We start from the raw sequence: 20,124 nt of genomic DNA on the forward strand, positions 1-20,124 counted from the left end.
TTAGTCTCATCATCCGATTCAGCACCTGAATCATAGAGGTCTGGGGAGGTGCAACCAGAGACACCCTTGGACAGTATGGTCTGCAATAAGATTGGGTATTCACCCACCACCACACCACGTCCTCCACTGGTGCCCGGTCGTGCCTGAGATTCCTCCTGGGTCTGCACCATCTCCTCCACCTCTACAGCATCAAGTGTGTCATCACCTGCAAAAACATGAAAGACAACAAATGGAAACAGTCATGAGCACCATAGCACACACATAGGCCTTACAAGCCAGAGATCCAGTACATGATTTACACATGTCCCACAACAATAACCCTGGCATGCATGCACTGTCAATGAGTTGGAAGGGGAGGCAAAAAGCAGACACAGAGGACACCAAGATGGAAAAGGAACACATTTGCTGCATGCTGGGTTGCACTGGCATCACACATTAGCCTGTGAGTGGCATGTCCAATACACATACATGACACATGCCAGCACACAGATGGCATGTAGCCTAGCCATGGTACATTTGACAAGTACAGCGATATGTCAGTGAATGAGTACTGTCACCCATCCATGTGAGATGGACATGATGAGATGAAAAATGCTAAATAGTGTGACAAAATACGCATCTGCCACACACTCCAACACATCCAGTGTACAATAATACAGTGATTGCAGGCCAATGTACACATCAATGGTTGGTCACTTCAACATGACAGGAAACAACTATCATGTTCCACATTCAAACAGGCCCCAAAAATTAATGTGAGCAGGCCAATACTCAATCAGCCTGAATGGTCTAATCATTAACATAACAAGGTAACAAATGTGGGCCAATGTGGGGTGTAATCAATGACAGAAGCATGTCACATATGTGGCATTAGGGCTGAAAAATGTGTTGCAAAAATGGGAGAATTGAAACAATCAGCCTGAATGAAGACCGAAAAATTGAGAACAATGTTGTTGCAAGATGACAGTTCAAGGGCAACTGCAGTAATGTGGTGCCAATTGGCTACTGTGGGCAGAAGGGATACTGTCATACCCAAATCCAAGGCCGCTGAATGTTTTGGAGGAAGCACATGGGTGAGCCATACCACACAGGAGTACACACCATCACCTGGCACTCAATCAGAACCCGTCACCCAAACAACATACACATGGATTACACACACATGCATGGGCACTCACCGGACAATGCGTCGTAATCTGGTAGGTCTCCCACGCCTTGGATCTGTTCCTCTGTGACGAAGGTTCCAGCAACAGACTCATGTTCAGTGAGTTGGTTGTCCTCTGGTGGAGACCCACCACCAGTCACCAGAGTAGAGGCATGATTTGAGGCCAGCTTGTTCTTTGCTCTACGTTTCAGGTCATTCCACCGCTTGTAGCAATCATCAGCTGTGCGCCTCACAAATCCAAGGGCACTAATGTGGTCCGCGATGGTCTGCCAGTGTGCCCTACTTTGACCAGGTGTGGTCTTGCACCCTGCAGTCACCACCATTTAGCGGCTACGTGCCGACACATAGGCCACAAGTGCATCAAGTTCGGCATCATTAAAGCTAGGCTTCCTTGACGTGCCGGAGTGTGTAGCCGTGTTTGGGGTCTCAGCCTGTAGTGCCAGAGCACCCTTCTTCTTCTTTTTCAAAGGTGGTGCGGATCCTGAGTGGCTTACGCCGCTCTGGTCAGTAGAGGCAGAAGCGCATGTGGACGGGGTACTAGAAGTGTGCGAAGGCACAATGACCATAGGTCTTGGTGCAGGCATTGGCTGCAGAGTGATGTTGGCAGGGCAAAAGTCGGTTTGATGGACCTGGACCGACACTGTCCCGGCTGGGAGACTCAGAGCTGGGGTGAATAGAGCTGCAGCTGCCCCTGCAGCCCCCCACCCTGCCTACTTGGGGCAGCAGATGACATTGCTTCCGCAGATCCACGTGGCCTGGTGACAGCAACTTGCACCTCCACACATGGCTTAGACTTGCTGACCTGGAAGTCAGTCTGGGAGTCATCCTGTGCCGGTTCAGGTGCCAAAATGATCCGGTCCAACAAGGGCTGAGCTGGGATGGTGTCAGCTATGTTTCCCACAACCATGGGGGGGGCATGGGTGTCCATGATTGGTCCTCCACACACAGGGGTCTAGGGGCACCCTGCAAATCCTGGCCGCGTACCCTACCGCACCCACCACGCCCACCTTTTGGAGGTCAGCCCCCTTTGCCTCCCTTACTGCTTGGTCGCCTCCCAACCATGGCACTGATGTTGTTGTGCGTATGGGAGTTGCAGTAAACAATTGTCCTGGGCAATTGGGGTGAAAGGGGTAGGGTAGTAGATGGAATGCGTCCCCTAGTGCTCTGGCAAGGCTGTATGTGACCCCTGGGGGAGGATTACGGGTCACGCAAACACACAGGCACCCCAAAAACAAAAGCACACGTGCACGCAACCCCTGGTAGAACACGTGTGTGGAAAAATAAACCCGCACTACGCTGTGGCACCCAGAAACACAAAAATAAGCGTACGCATGTTACACGCAGCCTACAATGACCACTGAAGGGGTACGCGGCACACAGGGGCAACCACAGTTGGGAAATACGTGCGCGACTCACCGTCTGCCTTGAAAAAGAATGTGAAAAAGATGCGTGTGTGCGCATAGGCAACACCCCCGCCAAAAGAAGAAAAGAACGCAGTCTGAGGAAACAGGGAGTACGAACTGGAAACGTTGTGAAGTAATCGCGTGTGAACCAACAAGAAGTACAAGGTACACCGCTTGCTCTCCACAAAAAGCATGTACAATGAAATAGCGTGATACTCGTACCTTTTAAGCCAGCCCACACGTGAAACGTCACTTACGCGCTTACGTGATAAGGCCCTTTCCTACAATAGCACAGTGACGTGCAGTTTTCTCACGTGCTGATTCACTATGCACCCGTGTTGTGGGCAACGCCTGCACGTGTAACGTCACTGACGCGCTTACGCGCTAAGGGCCTTTCCTCGGATTACACGCTGATGTGCAATTTTTTCACGTACCAAATCACTCCGTATCAGGCTGGCCACGCGAATACACACGGAAGACCACGCTCCTGCCCAAAAGGCCATTTTCCTGCCCCGAAGAGCCCCGAGCACGCTCCCACCAGCCATCTGCTGCTGTCTGCCTGCTGCCCACGTGCCCTGCTATTTGGTGCCTGCACGTCAGCCATCTGCAGGGGTCCAGTTGCTGTGTCCACCCCTGCTGGAACAGACGACTCCCGACTGGGATAACATCGCTCCACAGTCCAGCCCCAGGACCCAGTTGCCCACCCACCCCTGCCTCGGGGGTCGCCATGTCGGGGCAAACACCATCTGAGACCACTGGCGAACCCCAGTCAGAGAGGCAGAGGGCCACCAGCTTCAGTGAGAAGGAAGTTGGTGTCCTGGTGGAGCATGTCCTGGGGCATTATGATGCCCTCTTCGGAACATCACGCGCCAACAAGGAAGGACGGTTGAGGATCTGGGAGGACGCAGTGGTTGCCATCAACGCGGAGGAGGTGGCAACCCGCGACATCAAGCACGTCAAGAAGCGCTGCGAGGACCTGAGGTCCAGGACCCTCTACAAGGCCCGGCGCCTCGCAGAGGGGGGCCAGGGCAGCATGAGTAACATCCAGATGAGGGTCCTGGAACACATAGCCCCAGCGCTCCACGCCCAGATCCTTCAGAGGCAGACCCGTCTGGAGTTGAGCGGTAAGTGGGAAAGCATTGATGTGTGAGACAGGGCATGTTGTAGTGTGCTGGTAGTCTGATACTTGCCTGTATGTGTGACATAGGCCATGTATGGATGTGTGTGTGCAGGGACATTATGGTCATGCATGTCAGACCAGTAATGTGTGAACCACAAGAATGGTGCATGTGTTCCAATGCAACATGGGGAGCTGTATGCGGAATGCACACATGAATGCATGCCAGTCTCTGTTCTTGGACATGGAGGGGGGGTGAGGAATGGGTGCTGCAGTCATGTACATGTATGGTGCACATGTGTGTGTGTTTCTGAGAAGTGTGTGTGTGTGACTTTTAAACACCATGGTGGCAGGTCACAAGAGTTGGTGGCAGATCACTCTCTTCGGCAGGGGCCTCTCTCTGGAACAGCCTTCCTGCCTCCCTGAAACTCGAGGAGAACCACCTCCAGTTCCGGAAACACCTCAAAACCTTCCTCTTTGCTTCTGGTTTCTCTCCTCCCCTCCCTTGCTGAACTCCTGACTGAAATTGCACTGGTTACCGGGTCACCCCTCTAATCTCTGGGCCAGGCCCTGTCAACTGCCCACCTGCACTGCATCCCTGGCAACCCCTGCACTTGGGGACTGTTTCTGTATCCCTTCAGTCCCCTTTCCAGCACTTGTCCGCACTTCCTGCACTTGCCTGTTTTATTTTATGTGTTTTATTTATCTTATTTTTTTCACTTCCCATGTACTGCACTTCCCCCTCTCCCTTTCCCCCCCTTGCACTCTTCCTCTTCCCCCTTCCCATGCACTTGCACGATCTGAATGACACCTGGCCTAGTAAGATCGTTATCTGTCCTCCCTTTGTTCCCCCCCGTTGCCTCGTCGCGCCTTGAAACACTTGTGTATAGGCACGTTATTAATGCCATATCATATCATATCATATCATGACACATGTCCGTGATGATGTGTAGATTCACTCATGCAGTGCGGTCACCGTTGTATCCACTGTGTCTATCCACTGTGTCTGTGATGTACAAGCCATGATGCATGACCCTCCAGTGATGTGTGTGCATGGGACCAGCTTGAGCCATGATGCATGTGTGTTTGAAGTCAACATTTTGGTTAACAGAGGCCCTTGTACATGGATGCTGATGTTGATTGTAGGCGCCAGGACTGTTTCTGCATGTGTGTTGCGTGCATTCACCCATGTGTTGTGGAGGGACAGGATGGAAGTGACATTTGGCAGTGCCACTCATGTGTTATTGCGTCCTGTCTAAGAGAATATTGTACTGGACCCTGATGCTTATGTTCTATGTCTCCCTCTACGCAGCGTCAAGTGAAGAAGAGGGCGGAGACGGCGCTGTGGAGCCAAGTGGCGGGGATGCCTCCACTGGGCGGCGACGCAAGGCCCAGCCACCCTCCCAGGAATTGCCAACATCTGGGAGCGAAGGGGCTGGTGTTGCGTCTGCCACTACGGCTGTAGCGGAAGGGCCGGGTGAGCCCCCACAGGGGCTTGTAATGGCGGAAGACGGTGTGGAGAAATCCAGGTTGGTGGTCTCCACAGAGGAGGAGGAGCCCGCTATTGAGCCGCACATGGGGCCTGGTGGGGGTAGTACCACTGGTGCAAGTGGTGCAGGCCAGGGTCAGGAGGCAGCACAGGTCACCACAGAGGGGCCTGTGTATGTCGCTGTCCTTGACCCTGTCACTGCGCCACCATGCACCAGCAGGCATGCCCCGGGCCAGGCCCGTCCGCAGGTAGTGGGGACTGCCACGTCATCTGCCTCTCCACTACCTGCGGACAAGGGGTCACACGACCGTTTGGGCTCCGTCCTGGTTGGTGTCGCGTTGCGCATGCGTGACATTCGTGATGACGTGCGTGCTTCCTGGGCGGAGCACGCACGCCATCACGAACAGCAGCGTTGCGACATGGCACTGTTGGGAGGGGCCCTGGTCGGTGGGTTCCTACATGTGTCGCGCACTCTGGTGGACCTCTCCTCCTCTGTGGAAACCATGCGCCAGTCGTTCTCCCTGCCGTCTTCTGGCCCAGATTCCACCAGGGCCCCCTGTGGACCTGGCCTGACCAACACAGCCAGCTTGGTGGAGATCCCATCCCTGCCATAGTCGGGAGTCGGCGGTCCAGCAGGGCTGGACACCCCAACAACTGGGGTCCAGCAGATGGAGGATGTGCAGGCATCGGACAGGGCACATGGACAGCAGCAACAGCAGCAGGGTCTAGGTGGGAGCAATGATGGCTCGGGGCCATCGACATCAGAGGGGCAGGCATCGGCCAGAGGGCAGGAGAACCCTGGAATGGGTGTGTCTTCCGTGTGGCTGCGGTTGGGCCAGCGCATAGATGCGGAGCAGCGGCGGGCGGAAGAGGCGCGGCTCACCATGGTCAGGGCAGAGTTCTCCATGTGTCGGGTGTTGAGGCGGGCAGAGTGCCTCGAGGCAACTCGCAGGGAATTGGAACAGGCCATGTGTGCATCCCTGCGATACCTCGGGGCCAGGGCAGAGGCCCGCCTCCGGGACATCAACATGGAGTTCGATGATGCCCTGGCCCGGGACATCACAGATTGAGCCGCAGGACTTGCCCGCCACCATTGTATATAGTTATATAGTGTTAGGTTTCTCTAGATCTGACCAGGTCACTTACTTGTCTGTCTGCAAACATCCCTCAGGACCGCATACACTTTCTCCTTCTTCCACACAGAAAGTTTCTTTCTCTTTGTCTGACATATCCAGTCCCCAACTAGTATGACTTTCATCTTTCTCATCCCTATCTAAAGTCAGCCTGTCTAAAGACAAGGCTCTATGCTCGAGACTAAACGGGCTTCCTTCTTTGACTTATGACTGGGCAACTATAGATAGATATCCTTTTCCTCTATTTCCCGATTCACCTTTTGTCCCCATCTCTTGATAAGCTTTATCGATATTATCTTCAATACTTCCTATCTCGAAATTCCCACCTAGGTTTATCCTAGATGGTCCGGGCATTGCTCCTTGCAACGGGTGAAACTCCTCTATGTCGCCACATGATATTACTGAACTCGGTTCCATCAGCTCTTTCTCAATTTGATCAATATCGTGTGCCCTCTGTCTCCCTGTTTGCTCCATTTCTTCATCTAATTCCCTTTGTTTCTCTGCTCTCCATCCAACCCTTTCCTTGTCTTCTCTTTTCTCTTCCCTTCTTTCATTTGCTCTATGTACTCCCTCTTCCCTTTGGCTTTGCATTCTTTTACCTGTAATCTCTGAGTTTCTTCCTCTTCTCTCTTCTTTTCTAACCTGTCTTCTGTTCGTCGTGATCTTCCCCTTGCCTTACTTCCTCGATACTCTTCCCATCGAGTTTGAGCAATATCTGTCCACCCATCTATTAGTTCTGTACGATCGTAACCTCGTCAGGTCTATCTTTTTCTCCTTTCCATCTCAAAAATCTCCCGTTCTATATCTACGGTCACATTTGATCATTCACTTTTCTCCTCTTTGTCTTGCAAGACCTTGAAGGTCTCTTCTTTTCCTTTAGCCTTTTCTGAGCTATCATCACTGCTGTAAGCAGGCGGTTCATGTATCTGATTACTATATCCTGTCGCTGCCTTTAATTCCCTTAGTGGATACAATCCTTCATCTTTTGTACTATCGCCATTTACTTTGGGTGAGGTAAGGAGAGGAGAAGGCTCGACACCTTCCTCCCTACACTGATTAAGCATCCAATCCTCAGGAGGTGGATTTTGTCGTTCTAATGGTACATTTTCCAGAGCTTTAAACTAGCTAACCTTTTCTCCAATTTCTTCCGTGTGTACGCAGCGTGCAAGTATGTGGTCGTATGTTGCAAAACTGCTTTTGACAGCGATCCCCCTTGCAGCCACAGCATGAACATTTTATCTGCGCTACCCATAACCCATTCCCCACTGTACTGTTTGAGCTTGGGTGCATGTTTTTTTTTTTAAACTTGTTTTTACTGATTTCGCAAATTAACCAGGTTACATAAACCAACATTTCCCCCAAACAGCCCATCCCGCCTCCCTCATCCCCCGACCCCTTTCGGAAGAGATCACAGTGTTCAATTGTTCTCAGGATCCACTATGAAGTGAATAAGTCCGTAATTCTGATGATGTGCGGGCACCATTGAGCCATATAGTCCGATTGTAGATACTCCAGTACTCCTCCCCATTCTTTTGTGAAAGTGTCTTGCGTTCCTTGAAGATTATGTGTAATCTTTTCCATGGTCATTTGCGACCAGACCTTTTGTAACCACGTAAATAGCATAGGTGGGTCTTGTTTCTTCCAGCCTTGTGCAATTGTGGCCCTGGCCGCGATGACCAGGCCCATTAGACTTCTCCATTGCGCCTTGGTAAATGTTTTGGCATGATGCCCTTTCAGACCGCAAAGCCAGACCTTCACTTCGAGTTGATCCACCTCTGGAAATATCTTTTTCATTTTGGATACCACTTCTGACCAGAAGCCGGTGATCTTTGGGCAGTCCCACCAGATGTGTCTCCATGTGCCGGCATCCGTACAGCCGCTCCAGTACTGATTTGACGTGTGCAGGTACATGCTGTTTAGCCTCTCTGGTGTATAGTGCCATTGTGTGACTATTTTGATCCACATTTCTCTTGTCTGGGCCGCACGAGTTAATTTGGGGATGTCGGTCCACAGTGTCTGCCACTGTTGGATCGCGATATCTTCTCCCAGTGTTTTTTCCCATTTTTTCATATATGCCCATTTCAGGTCCTCTTCCTGTGAATTTATGAAATTATATAGAGTGGAGACCAGCTTTCTCTCTCCTGAGTTGGTGAGTAGACATTTTTCGAAGGCGGTCAGTTCCCTGGTAGCCGCCTGTGTTATCTCGGGTGTTGTCAGCCAATGTCTAAGCTGTTCATATTTGTATCTGTCTGCGTTCGTGAGGTATGTATGAGGTAAGTATGGTAAGTATGACTTGGGGTTTGTAATCGGGAGGGCTTGAAAGTGATATAGCAGTTTTGCGAGGGTGTTCATTTTTACCGATTGGATTCTACCGCACCAGGAGATATTTAGGGGGCACCACCGCTCTAGATCTTTTTTAACCTTGGACAGGAGTGGGGGGTAATTCCTTTTATATAAGGCGTCTACCTTATGCGTGAGAGTTATGCCTAAGTATTTAATACCCTCCTCCGCTATCTTTAAGCCCAATAGCCCTGCTTCCCTGTTCAGTAAATCTCTGCTCCCAGCTAGGTGTAGGGCTTCTGATTTCTTCTTATTTATTTTTAGGCGCGATATATTCCCACATGACTCAAGCAGTTGGATAGCCTCAAGCATAGAGTGACTAGGGTCTTCGAGAGCCAATAACATGTCGTCCGCATAGGCTATTACCTTATGTTGTCTACCCGCCATCTCAATCCCCCTGATTTGGTCCGTTTCCCTTATTTTAATTAGTAATGGTTCCAGGTATAATGCGTATAGAAGTGGGGAGAGTGGGCATCCCTGTTTCGTTCCCCTAGAGATTTGCACCCTCTCTGTGACTTCCCCATTTACCGCTATCCTAACCATAGGGGAGGAGTAATTGGCCTTGACCATGTTAATATATTGGTTCCCAAATCCCATGTGTGCCAGGGTTTTAAAGAGCATGGACCATTCTACCCGGTCAAAAGCCTTTTCGGCATCCAGTGATAGTAAAACTGCTGGGGTGTGGGTTATGTTTATTTTCTCTATTAGGTGTATTAGCCTTCTCATGTTGTCATGTGTCTGCTTCCCTGGAATGAATCCTGACTGATCCGGGTTAACTAGGGAGAGTAGCAGCGGGGAAAGCCTGGCTGCCAAGATTTTCGTGTAGATTTTTATGTCTAAGTTTATCAGGGCTATAGGTCTATACGAGCCCCGGAGGGAGGGGTCTTTCCCTTGTTTATGAAATACCAACACTTTAGCCTCGTTCATGGATGGAGTGACATTCCCACTGTCTCTAAAGGAGTTCAGTAGTCTAGTAAGGATGGGTGTTATGAGGTCTTCATATTTTTTATAGAATGAGGCTGTGAATCCATCCAGGCCAGGTGCTTTGTTGAGTGGGAGATCCTTTATAGCCTTCTTCACTTCACCTTCACCTTCAGTTATTTGGACATCAAGATCCCTTCTGGCTTCTTCTGATATTTTGGGGAAGGGGATCGAGTCCAAAAATCTGTCTTGGTCTACATCGTCTGGGTGTTCTGATGTATATAAATTCTGGTAGAACATCCTAAATGAGTCCCCTATATCTTCGGTGCGCGTCAGCATGTCACCTTGTGTGTTTTGAATGTTCCGGATGGTCATTGACTTTTGCTTTGAGGAGAGTAATCTAGCAAGATATCGATCTGCCTTGTTGGCTTTGATGTAGTATCTTTGTTTGAGGTATAGGAGGGAGCTCTGTGCCTTTTTATTACGGAGTAGTTCAAGTTGCCCCTCTGTGTGCTTCAATGCCCTCTTTAAGTCTCTGGTGGGGTTTGCCACTAATTCTTCACCGATGTCCGAGAGTTTCTTTTCCAATTCAGTTTCCCATTGTTGTCTTTGTTTGTCCCTCGTAGCCTTTAGGGCTATCATGTGACCCCTGATTACCGCCTTAAATGCCTCCCAGACTGTACCCAGGGAGACCTCTCCAGTATCATTGAGTTCGAAGAATTCTACGATCTTGTCTCTTATAGATTCTCCCATCACTGGGTCCATAGCACATCCTGCGGGAGCCTCCATCTCCATATGCCCCTCTCTTTCCCTGGGGTCGACATTTCCAACCAGAGGGGTGCATGGTCTGACAGAGAGATTGGGCCGAGCTCCATGTCTTGAATTTTCCCCAGAATCCCCACAGAAACCCAGAAGTAGTCAATTCTTGACATCGTATTATGTACGTGCGAATAATACGTGTATCCCTTAGTTTGACCTTTATGTTCCCTCCATGCATCACATAATGCCATGCCTTCCATCTGTCTTTTAAGGCGCTCTATCGGGGCACCCTGATGGTGGGGTCTCCCCGTGCTCCTGTCCATCTGTGGGTGCCAAGCCATATTAAAGTCACCCCCTGCGATTATCTCACCTTTCGCATACCCCTCTAGCCTTCCCATTGTGTCTCTCAAGAAGCTATCTTGGCCGGTGTTTGGAGCATATATAGACGCCAATGTCAGAGCGTTGTGTAATTTAATATTGGCAAAGGCATATCTTCCTTCCCTGTCTGTTTGTCCACCAATACCGCATCCAATCCCCCCTTCACTGCGATCAACACCCCTGCCCGTTTCTCCGGTGCATTGGATTGTGCAATTATATCGTAGCCTCTAAGGCGTATTTTACCCCCATCCATGGCTTTAATGTGGGTCTCCTGGAACAGTAGCACTTCAGCCTTTTCATTCCTTAACATGTTCTCCACTTTTTTCCTTTTTACAGGGGAGTTCATGCCCCTAACATTCAAGGTTACTATTCTTATCTCCCCCATTGCAACTTTCCTATCTGGGTCAGCCTTTTGCCCGAGCAATGTAATCCCCTCTCTCTTCCAGATATTCCTCCCACCCCGCCCTCCCTATTGCCAAACAGTCCCCCAACCATTATACCTAACTCCAACTATGCTCCCGAGGAGGGCCTGGCTACCTCTGGTAGATCTGGCGTTTCGCCTATCGCTCCCCGCCTTCTGTAGACTCGAGGCTAACTTTGTGGGGAGTCCTAAACCCAGCATTTCCCTCAGGCCGTGATGTGAGTCTTACCTATTCCACACCTGGGCCAATGAATTTGTTGAGAACGAAACCCTTCATTGGGTACCGTTCTGCGAACTTTGTTTAGTAACCGGACCATAAATACTTTAAGTTATGCATCGTCCATTCCTCTATTCTGTTGCTCTTAACTTAGCATTTCCCCTTACAAGCCATTTCCTTTTCTGACGGATCCTTTCCCAACCCCCTCGTCTGCTTTGCTGTTCCCCCGTCGTCTTCACATTCCTGGTCTGGGTCTCCCCTGTCTGGATGTCCACGATACTTAGCCCCTCTTCCCTGGTGGTCACCCTCCTTTGCTTTCCTTCCCAATCAAACAGCAGCCCGAATGGGAATGTCCATTTGCATTTTATCTCTCTTTCGATCTGTTCCCTTATGAGTGGGGCCATTTCTCTTCTCTTTAGGAGTGTTACGGCTGACAGGTCTTGAAAAAGCAGAATATCCACACCATTCATCCTGATTTGATCAAGCTGCCTCGCTCTCCTTAGTATAAGTTCTTTTTGCGGATAGGAGGATGGAGCTGCCAGCACGTCTCTAGGTCTCTCACCAGGTGCACCTGTGCGTTTAGGGCCCACTTTATGGACACGGTCAATCCCAATTGCCTCTGCGTCTTGTTCTCCTATGATGTCCCTAAAGACTTCCTGCACCGCTTTCTTCAGGTCCTTGTCCGTGACCGATTCTGGCATGTGTTTTATGAGGATATTCGATCTGCGGGACCTAGTTTCAAGATCCTCACACTGTATTTCCAGATTGTGGGTCAGGCAGACTAAGTGCTCTTGTGTTTCGCTGTTCTGTAGGGCCTCCTCCTCCGCATTTTGCACTATTTTCTCTAAGGTATCCGTTCTTTCTTCCAGATTGGCAATATCATGTTAGACGACTTGAATTGCCTGCTGCATGTCGTGCTTAATCGCAGCAAATTGGTCCTGGACTGTCGACATGAGCTTTTCTTGTAGCTCAACGACAGGAAGTGCTGCACTCTGTTGGTTCATGGGGGTGCGGGGTTCCGTTGGTCTTTTCCCTTTCCTCTGCCCCTCACTGTCCCCCGGGTGATCAGCGAAACACGTGCTGTATGTGGGAGGTTAGGGTTCGTCTTGCCTGCCGTGCGAGCCCTGCTTCCAGTTGCTGCTATGAGGGGCACCCCCTGCGTGTGGTTCTCTGGGAGCGTTCGCTGTATCTCTTGGGGCCTTGAAGGAGGGGGAGGAGCGGGGGGCTCTCACCTCTCAGTCTGCCGGCCGGGGACTGCCACTGCTACCTCCGCCTCGGAGCACAGACGGAGCGTCTCTGGCTTCTCCCCCGCTCCCGCTGCGGGATCGCTGGAGTCAGGTGGCGCTAGCCTCGTCCCGCAGGCTGCCGCCTGCCTGGTCGCCCTGTTCGCCCGAGAAGGCCCTGCAGTGCTGTGGTTCCCGACTTGGCCCAATCTCTCCGCTGCCACCAGGAGTCACGGGTGTTGTAGCTCCCCTTCGCCTTACTTCGCAGCCCACACGTCACCGCCTCCCCAGACGCTGGGCCGCGTAGGAGTACTCGCCGTCTTGGTGGGGGAGGGGCGGACTGCTCCTCCGTTACGCTGGGGGTCAGACCTCAGGGCAATCGCCTCCCGTGTGTGTCCGGTGACTCTTGGCGTCGGGTGATGCACGGCGATGGAACAGTCACCCTCCGGATCGTAGCTTTATGAGGTGCTGCTGAGTGGCCCGGCAGGAGCAAGACTCACACACGTCTCCCTGCTCTGGCGGCCATCTTGGAATGCCTTGGGTGTGTGTTTTGGCAGTTGCTTGCAAAGATGCATCAGTGGAGTAACATTCCCCATTGTGACGAGTCTCAATTGACTGTCGATATTTACTGTTGCTTTGCACCAAAATACGTTTCAGAAAACTAACAAATATGAGCACGCACCACCCTCGCCGCTCAAAATCTCTACTTCTCAGTTTACTCCAATCTACCCTCCGACAATGGCTAAAATGATAGATAACAACTTTTTCCTCTCTATTCGACACAGCCTATCTTTGTCGCTCTTCGATACTTCACTTTTTCAATACACAAAATACACAAACAGACAAACTAGTCAACTTCACACATATCTCCTTAGCGCTCTTTGCTGCTATCTCTTGCCCCTAAAATACTCTTGATAGGAGTTTGAATAATTTCCTATCATAGACCAGTCTTTGTGCCACCTAAGTACCCCTTAGGCTTTGAAATGACTCCTTCTAAAAGCTCCTTGAGCTTAGGACTCTGGGCTTCTTCTGACGCTCCTTGTTATATATTAACCAACCCCCGTTACCTTACACTTTTACCACAAAATACATACCTCTATTTTGCCAGACCCCTCAATCTACTCACCATTCGCCTTTCAGCTCCTGACCCTTGGGATCGTCTCCTTCTCCATCCAGCCACCGTCACTTTTGGTCCGGTCAGCGCCTGTGGAAACCAGAAGGGATTTTGTGAAAGAGGGACCCGTCCCACCTGTATCGTCTTTTCTTGCAAGAGTTCTACATCGGCTGCTCTCCACAGAAAGCCTTGCGATCCTCCAGCTAAATGGCACAGGACGCTTGATGTTCCGAAATTCTAAATGCCTACTGGGTCGATCAGTGTGTAACCATCCTCTCCTGCTACCACGTGAACCCGGAGGTCCTTTAAGACGAGGTAACAGTATCTGAGATGGATGGGGATGCATATCTTACTCATACATCAATAATCAGACCGACTCAGGAAGTTTGGCAAAATCACAAATGTTTTGTTAATAATTATCTAAAACAGGGAGTACAAAAGACATCAACGGACGTTCGCTCAAATCTCTCTCAACGATTTCTCTCAAACATTTCATAAAAAAGCACAATTGTATACTAAAAATCTGTCACACGTGACGTCATACTACCTGGCAAAATAAGAAAACCTACTAGGGGATGTGATAGGCTTAAAAGGAACATATAAGTATACTTTCTGTAGGGGTGGGGATTGTGATTGGGTCTCTGACGTCAGGTGGACAATTAAGCCCACTGCAAGTGCAAGTCCTCTTCGTTTCAGACTAATACACAATGTCCTATTGGCTTCTCAAACTATAGGGCTCCTTGCTATGTGGCCCTCTACAATTGGTTTTCACGCTTGTACCCTTCTGGAATATTCCACTCGCTAGCAGCACGCAAGCTGGTACCCCAGGTGATGGGGGGGGGGGTTGGCCTGGTCATGCCTCCCCGCCCAATTAACCCAACATCCATCATCACTCCTGCATTCTGCCATTCAATTACTTTGTTTGAACTCACTGTGCCTGAGAAGAAAAGGGAGTGAAGGCATGGCCTTATCTCTAGGACTCGGTGTAGCTTGCCCCAAAGTCTATTTTCACCTGACCATGTGACTAGAGACCACGTTTTGAGCTCCGTCGTTGTATTTAATACTATTAAATGAAGAAACCTTGGCACTTCTGGTGTTTTTCCATTATACCTCAAACAGGAGCTGAGTTCGCTTCTCACGTTTATTGTATATTCTCGAGTAGATAGCCAGGCTCTTGGCAGCCCCAACTCTTGACACTGGGCCAGGCAAGCCTTCTCGAATCTTCCTTTGCCTCCAGCTTGTTTTATTCTGCTGTGCCACACTTCCAGCCCTTTCATTCACAGGGTCCAAGCTTGCTAAAATGCATCGTGGAACATCCAGATTCTATATGTTCCTATATATATATTGGTGGCACCACCTGCAGTCTATTCACTACATAGCCAGCCTCATTATTACTTTGTCTACTTGCGTTACTGCATCTATACATTTGTAAAATGGCTTTGCATTTTCTTCAGTGGTTCTCCGCACGTGCAATCTCCATTTCGCTCCCGAAATGTTGCTTAATTCGTTACTTCGCAATCAGATTCTATAAGGTCTGTATTCTTTCTTCCTTGGCATCTCTTCTGGGCGCGTCCTTTCTACTTCTTGTAACATCGCCAGTCTCCTCTTTCATTCATCTTCACACTTCTTCCGGAACTTACTTTAGAAGACTGTCATTTCTCCGCGGATACATATAGGGTTTTCTCAATGGATACCTTGTTTCAAGGACTCTTCGCACTATAGGTACCTTTACTGGCTTTGCTCATGTGGCAATTTCCAGCTGCCAACATATAGGGCCTCATTACGACCCAGGCAGTAAGTTACCGCCTGGGTCGTACCCTTACCACCATGGCATAAACTACGTTTACGCCATGGTGGTTGGCGGATTTACCGCCCCATTCCAAGGTGAGTGGGGCGGTAAATCCCCATTTCCCATTTTACCCTTCCCCATTCCCATTTTTGCCCCATAGGGCATAATGGGAATGGGGAAAGGCGATAATTACGGCACCGTAAATTACGGTGCCGTAATTATCGCCAAGGTCCCTTTGCGGCATGGCTTTTAACGGCTGCAAAAAGCAGCCGTTAAAAGCCATCCCGCAAAGGGAACCTTGTAATCAGGTGTTAAGGGTCGGTGCCGCTTACGGCACCGTAAACCCCTTAATGCCTGAGTCGGAATGAGGGCCATAGGCAGAATGGGGCGGGACTGCCGGTAGAGGTACTTGGCTCCCCCTCTACAACAGGGATGAACCCGCATGCCCCATGTTGGCAGTCAACACCTAAGACAACAAAATAGACACTCGGACAGCGAGATTTCTGTTTCAGTAAACGTATAATGAGATAGAACTTGCTTTGTCAATTTATGGCAGGGCATTATGCAGACTGCATATGTGACGCACATGTAAGATAAGGATACCCCAGTGAGTGCATTCCAGACATTCTCCCTCTCCCTCACCCCAGACATACTGAAAGCATGATGTTTCAGAGACTAAAACAAACCACAGCAGAACGCATGAGAGATGGGTCAGGGGCAGGGCCGGCCCTAGTATTTGTTGGGCCAAGTGCAGCAAATTAAGTGCAACCCCCTTAATTTGCATTTGATGAAATACCAGAAGTGAAATCACAGGAAGTGACATCACAAGATAATGACCACTCCGTATGTATGCAGGAGCGTAAACATGGTCAATAAATAATATATATATATATATATATATATATATATATATATATATATATATATATATATATATATAATCTGAGAGGAACATTTCTAATAACTACACTAGCAAAGTATAAAATATGCCCACCTTTTAAGCCCAACAATTTATAATGTAATATTCCAAAGAAATCCAAATCTAAACACGAGACGTGCTCTTCAATGGCACTTTTATGTGTTCTTGTCGGTAAGTGTCTGCATTGGAAACATGACCACCTGGTGTGAAATCCTAGTAGCTGAACACTTCAGCAAGCAAACTTTTTTTTAATTGCTGGCCCCAAAAACACGCAGTTGCTTCCACCCATTGAAAAAAGTGGACGGACGCTGTCCACCGACATGTTTCGACTTGTGCCCTGGAAATCAGCACAGGGCCAGAAGCAGAGAAAATATCCCCTCCAGTCTCGCGGCTGACAACCTCTCGTCACATCCTTGGTAAATATTCATGGCTCACTTGCATGCTTCATATACAATGTGAGGAAAATGTTACATTGCACATTTTTACGTTTTTTGGCTTGGTAAATATAAACATGTGGAAGTAAGGCAAATATCTAAAACGGTTTTGTGCGATATATTTAATTGTTATGGATGAAGGCACAGATTTTAGGCAGCTAACTGCCACGTGCATTCGATAGGAGACTAATTAATTAATATTTTAGTATGTGCTTAAGTGCGGGACCAGGAATTCAAACCATTCACCCGGCCCCTACAAACTGTGTGTCCTTCCTCAAATCACATCTTTCTCCTAGCTGTATTCCAATGCAATTTCAGGTATCGGCTCATAGGTGGCATTTTAGCGCCACCTAGTATACACATCTAAAAAAACGAACCTTTTATTAGGCTTTCCGGAAGCAGACCTCTGTGATTTACAAACAATTAAACACAGCAGCCTTTTCCGCATTGTCATACGGATGGGTACCACACGCACCCAAATCTGCAGCCTCATTCTTTATCAGTTTGTCATCCTGGCAGTATTAGGCAGAAGATCATTTTTATTGCAATTGCCTGAAATATATCTGTTTTCTGTTTATTCATTCATTTCAAGCTTTATTTCTAACTTTGAGTGATAAAAGCAGAACACATATACTATCAATACAATAATGAATAAATAAGCAACATACATTACATTACATATGTATTCACACCACGCCATCACATAGTACAGCAAGGTTAAAAGGTATAAAATATATACAAGAGAATATTGTAGAAAGGGAGTATAAAATAAGACAGCCACATTTCAACATCTCCCGAGTTAATATTCTACTAGCACTTTCCGGATCAGGGTTCATTGACCGTTGAACTTGATAGTCCAGCCCCTTTGATGAGCAGCAATTACCCTCGAGATGGATGGGGATGGGGCCAAGCCTGATTTGCATATGGTCTTTCCCCTTCTGTAATGGCTTGGCAGGCGAAGAACGATGGTCTGGAGGGATGCCCCGAGCAATGCCAGTGGTTAAGATTCAGTCTAAACCTTCCAGCCATCACCTCTTTGTTTTTGCTTTGTCACCCAGAGTGGGACGGGTATGCCCAGACGTGGGTCCCGTGCCTGCTGGGCCTAGAGACCCAAGCTACTCCTCACTGATGAGCCCCAACAAGGGCGAAACATGTTTGGGGATGCTTGTGGTCTCGTGCAAAAGGGATGTGACCTAGCAGTTCGGGCTGGACTGCCCCTTTTGGGGTGGGGCCAAGCCTGATTTGCATATGGTCTTTCCCCTTCTGTAATGGCTTGGCAGGCGAAGAACGATGGTCTTGAGGGTTGCCCCGAGCAATGCCAGTGGTTAAGATTCAGTCTAAACCTTCCAGCCATCACCTCTTTGTTTTTGGATGGGGATGCAGACCTTACTCATACATGAATAATAGAGCTGACTCAGGAAGTTGACAAAAGGAAGACTGTTTTAATATCAATTATCTAAAACAGGCAGCATAACGAACATCAAAGCAAACGCTCGATCTTCAAACTCAAAGTACTTTAAGAAAAAACTGTAGTTTTATAAGCAAAATGTGTCATCAATGACGTCTAAATCACATGTGTATTAACAACATCCTACGTGGCAACCTACAAAAACTTATAAGCATGGGCTATTCGTTCTGAGTGAATGTCTAAGCATATGATCCATACTAGTCTACAAAGTGTAGCTATGTGATTGGTTACTTAACATCAGGTGCGGCAACTAAGCCCTCCCTTAAAAAATGATCAATATGAACGTCACTAAATACACCACGTCCCATTGGTTTACACACTATAGGACCCCAGAATACGCAGGTCCTCTACAATGGGTTGGCACTCTATCCATCTTCAGTACTTTTCCATCTATGCTAGCAGCCTGCAGGCCAGCCATCCAGATGCTGGCGAGGGTGCCTTAACTTTAGCTTCCCACCAATTAGCATATCAATCCATCATCACCTCAGTGGTGTACTGTCAATCAGGCCTTTGAACTTCGTCCTTGAGAGTGTTCTTAGCTCTGAGAAAATTAGGGAGTGAGAAGCACAGCCTGCCTTCTTGCGTAGGTGTGACCATCTCGTTCATCCAACTTCATGCTTCCACGTGACTAGAGACCATAAAATCGAGCCTTTTTGTGTATTTAATATTCTGTTCTAGTAGACCTCTGACGTCTTCCTTTTATGTTCATTCCTTTTGAACAGGAGGTTTGTTCTTTCACACAAATTTGTATCCAAAGTCAGTTTACTCCAGTTTTGATGAGACCTTGGCGTCTTGGCTCGCTCAGCCTCACCTTTCACTGATACTCTGCTTGTAATTCAATGTCTGCTTTTTAACTGCAACACACTGAACTGAGGCCTTTTTGCTAACGTCCAACCTGCTATAATGCGTTTAGTGGAAACATCCATAATTCTCTCATTCCTATGTATGTATACGTTAGCGCTTGCCGCAATCTATTTACTATAAGCGTAGCGCTACCATCACGATTATTTTGCTGCTTGTGTTTCTTCTGCATCTGTATGGATACAAGAACTTTGTCCCCTCAGGTGCATGGATACTGGCCTTCACAAAGTCTCTGATCTCTTCATCTGTCAGGTCTTTGGGCTTCCAACCTGATTCGACATCGATCATAATCTTCATCCCTCCCTATAGCTTTCTTTGCTGTCTTCTTGCATTGTGCAATTATTATCTTGATCACACAAAATCCAAGCAATCTCATCACTATCAGGGCTCCAAGCAACTTAAAAATGTCTTCCATCCATTGTGGAACCCAAGAGAAGAGTGATCCAAACCAGCTGTCATCAGAAATGCCTTCTACTTCCTCTATCATCTGGACATGGAGTGTCATAAGCATGTCTATGGCCTCTGTAAAGGTTCCATTCTCGTCATCATGAGAAGGTATAAATGTGCAACATGATTCTCCGATTTATGCACAAACACCTCCATCCATTGCTGTAATCATGTCCAGAATGTATCTGTTCTGAAGAGTCATCAATCTTATGGCTCTCATCTCTTCTCTGATCACATTGAATCCTTTTATTGTAGTGTTAATTGTCTGCAGCAATTCCGATCTGGTGATTTGTAGCCACTTAGTGTTTGCTCCACCCTGAACAGCTGGCATAAAGATCAATGTGAACACAGATGAGGTCTGGCTGAACAGTCTGTGCTCATATGGTATGGCATCGAATGTTTCTATTGACTTAGCTGAGAAATAGCTCTTCATCCTCTTTATCAGCTCCACAGATATCTTATTCCTCAGGTGAGCACCTGCTTTTGGGAAATTGTCAATGTGCAGATCACCTTTTGGGATCACTAA

The sequence above is a fragment of the Ambystoma mexicanum genome, chromosome 10 (genome assembly GCF_040938575.1).
Source record: "Ambystoma mexicanum isolate Mex_15411 chromosome 10, UKY_AmexF1_1, whole genome shotgun sequence".
Lineage (NCBI taxonomy): Eukaryota > Metazoa > Chordata > Amphibia > Caudata > Ambystomatidae > Ambystoma > Ambystoma mexicanum.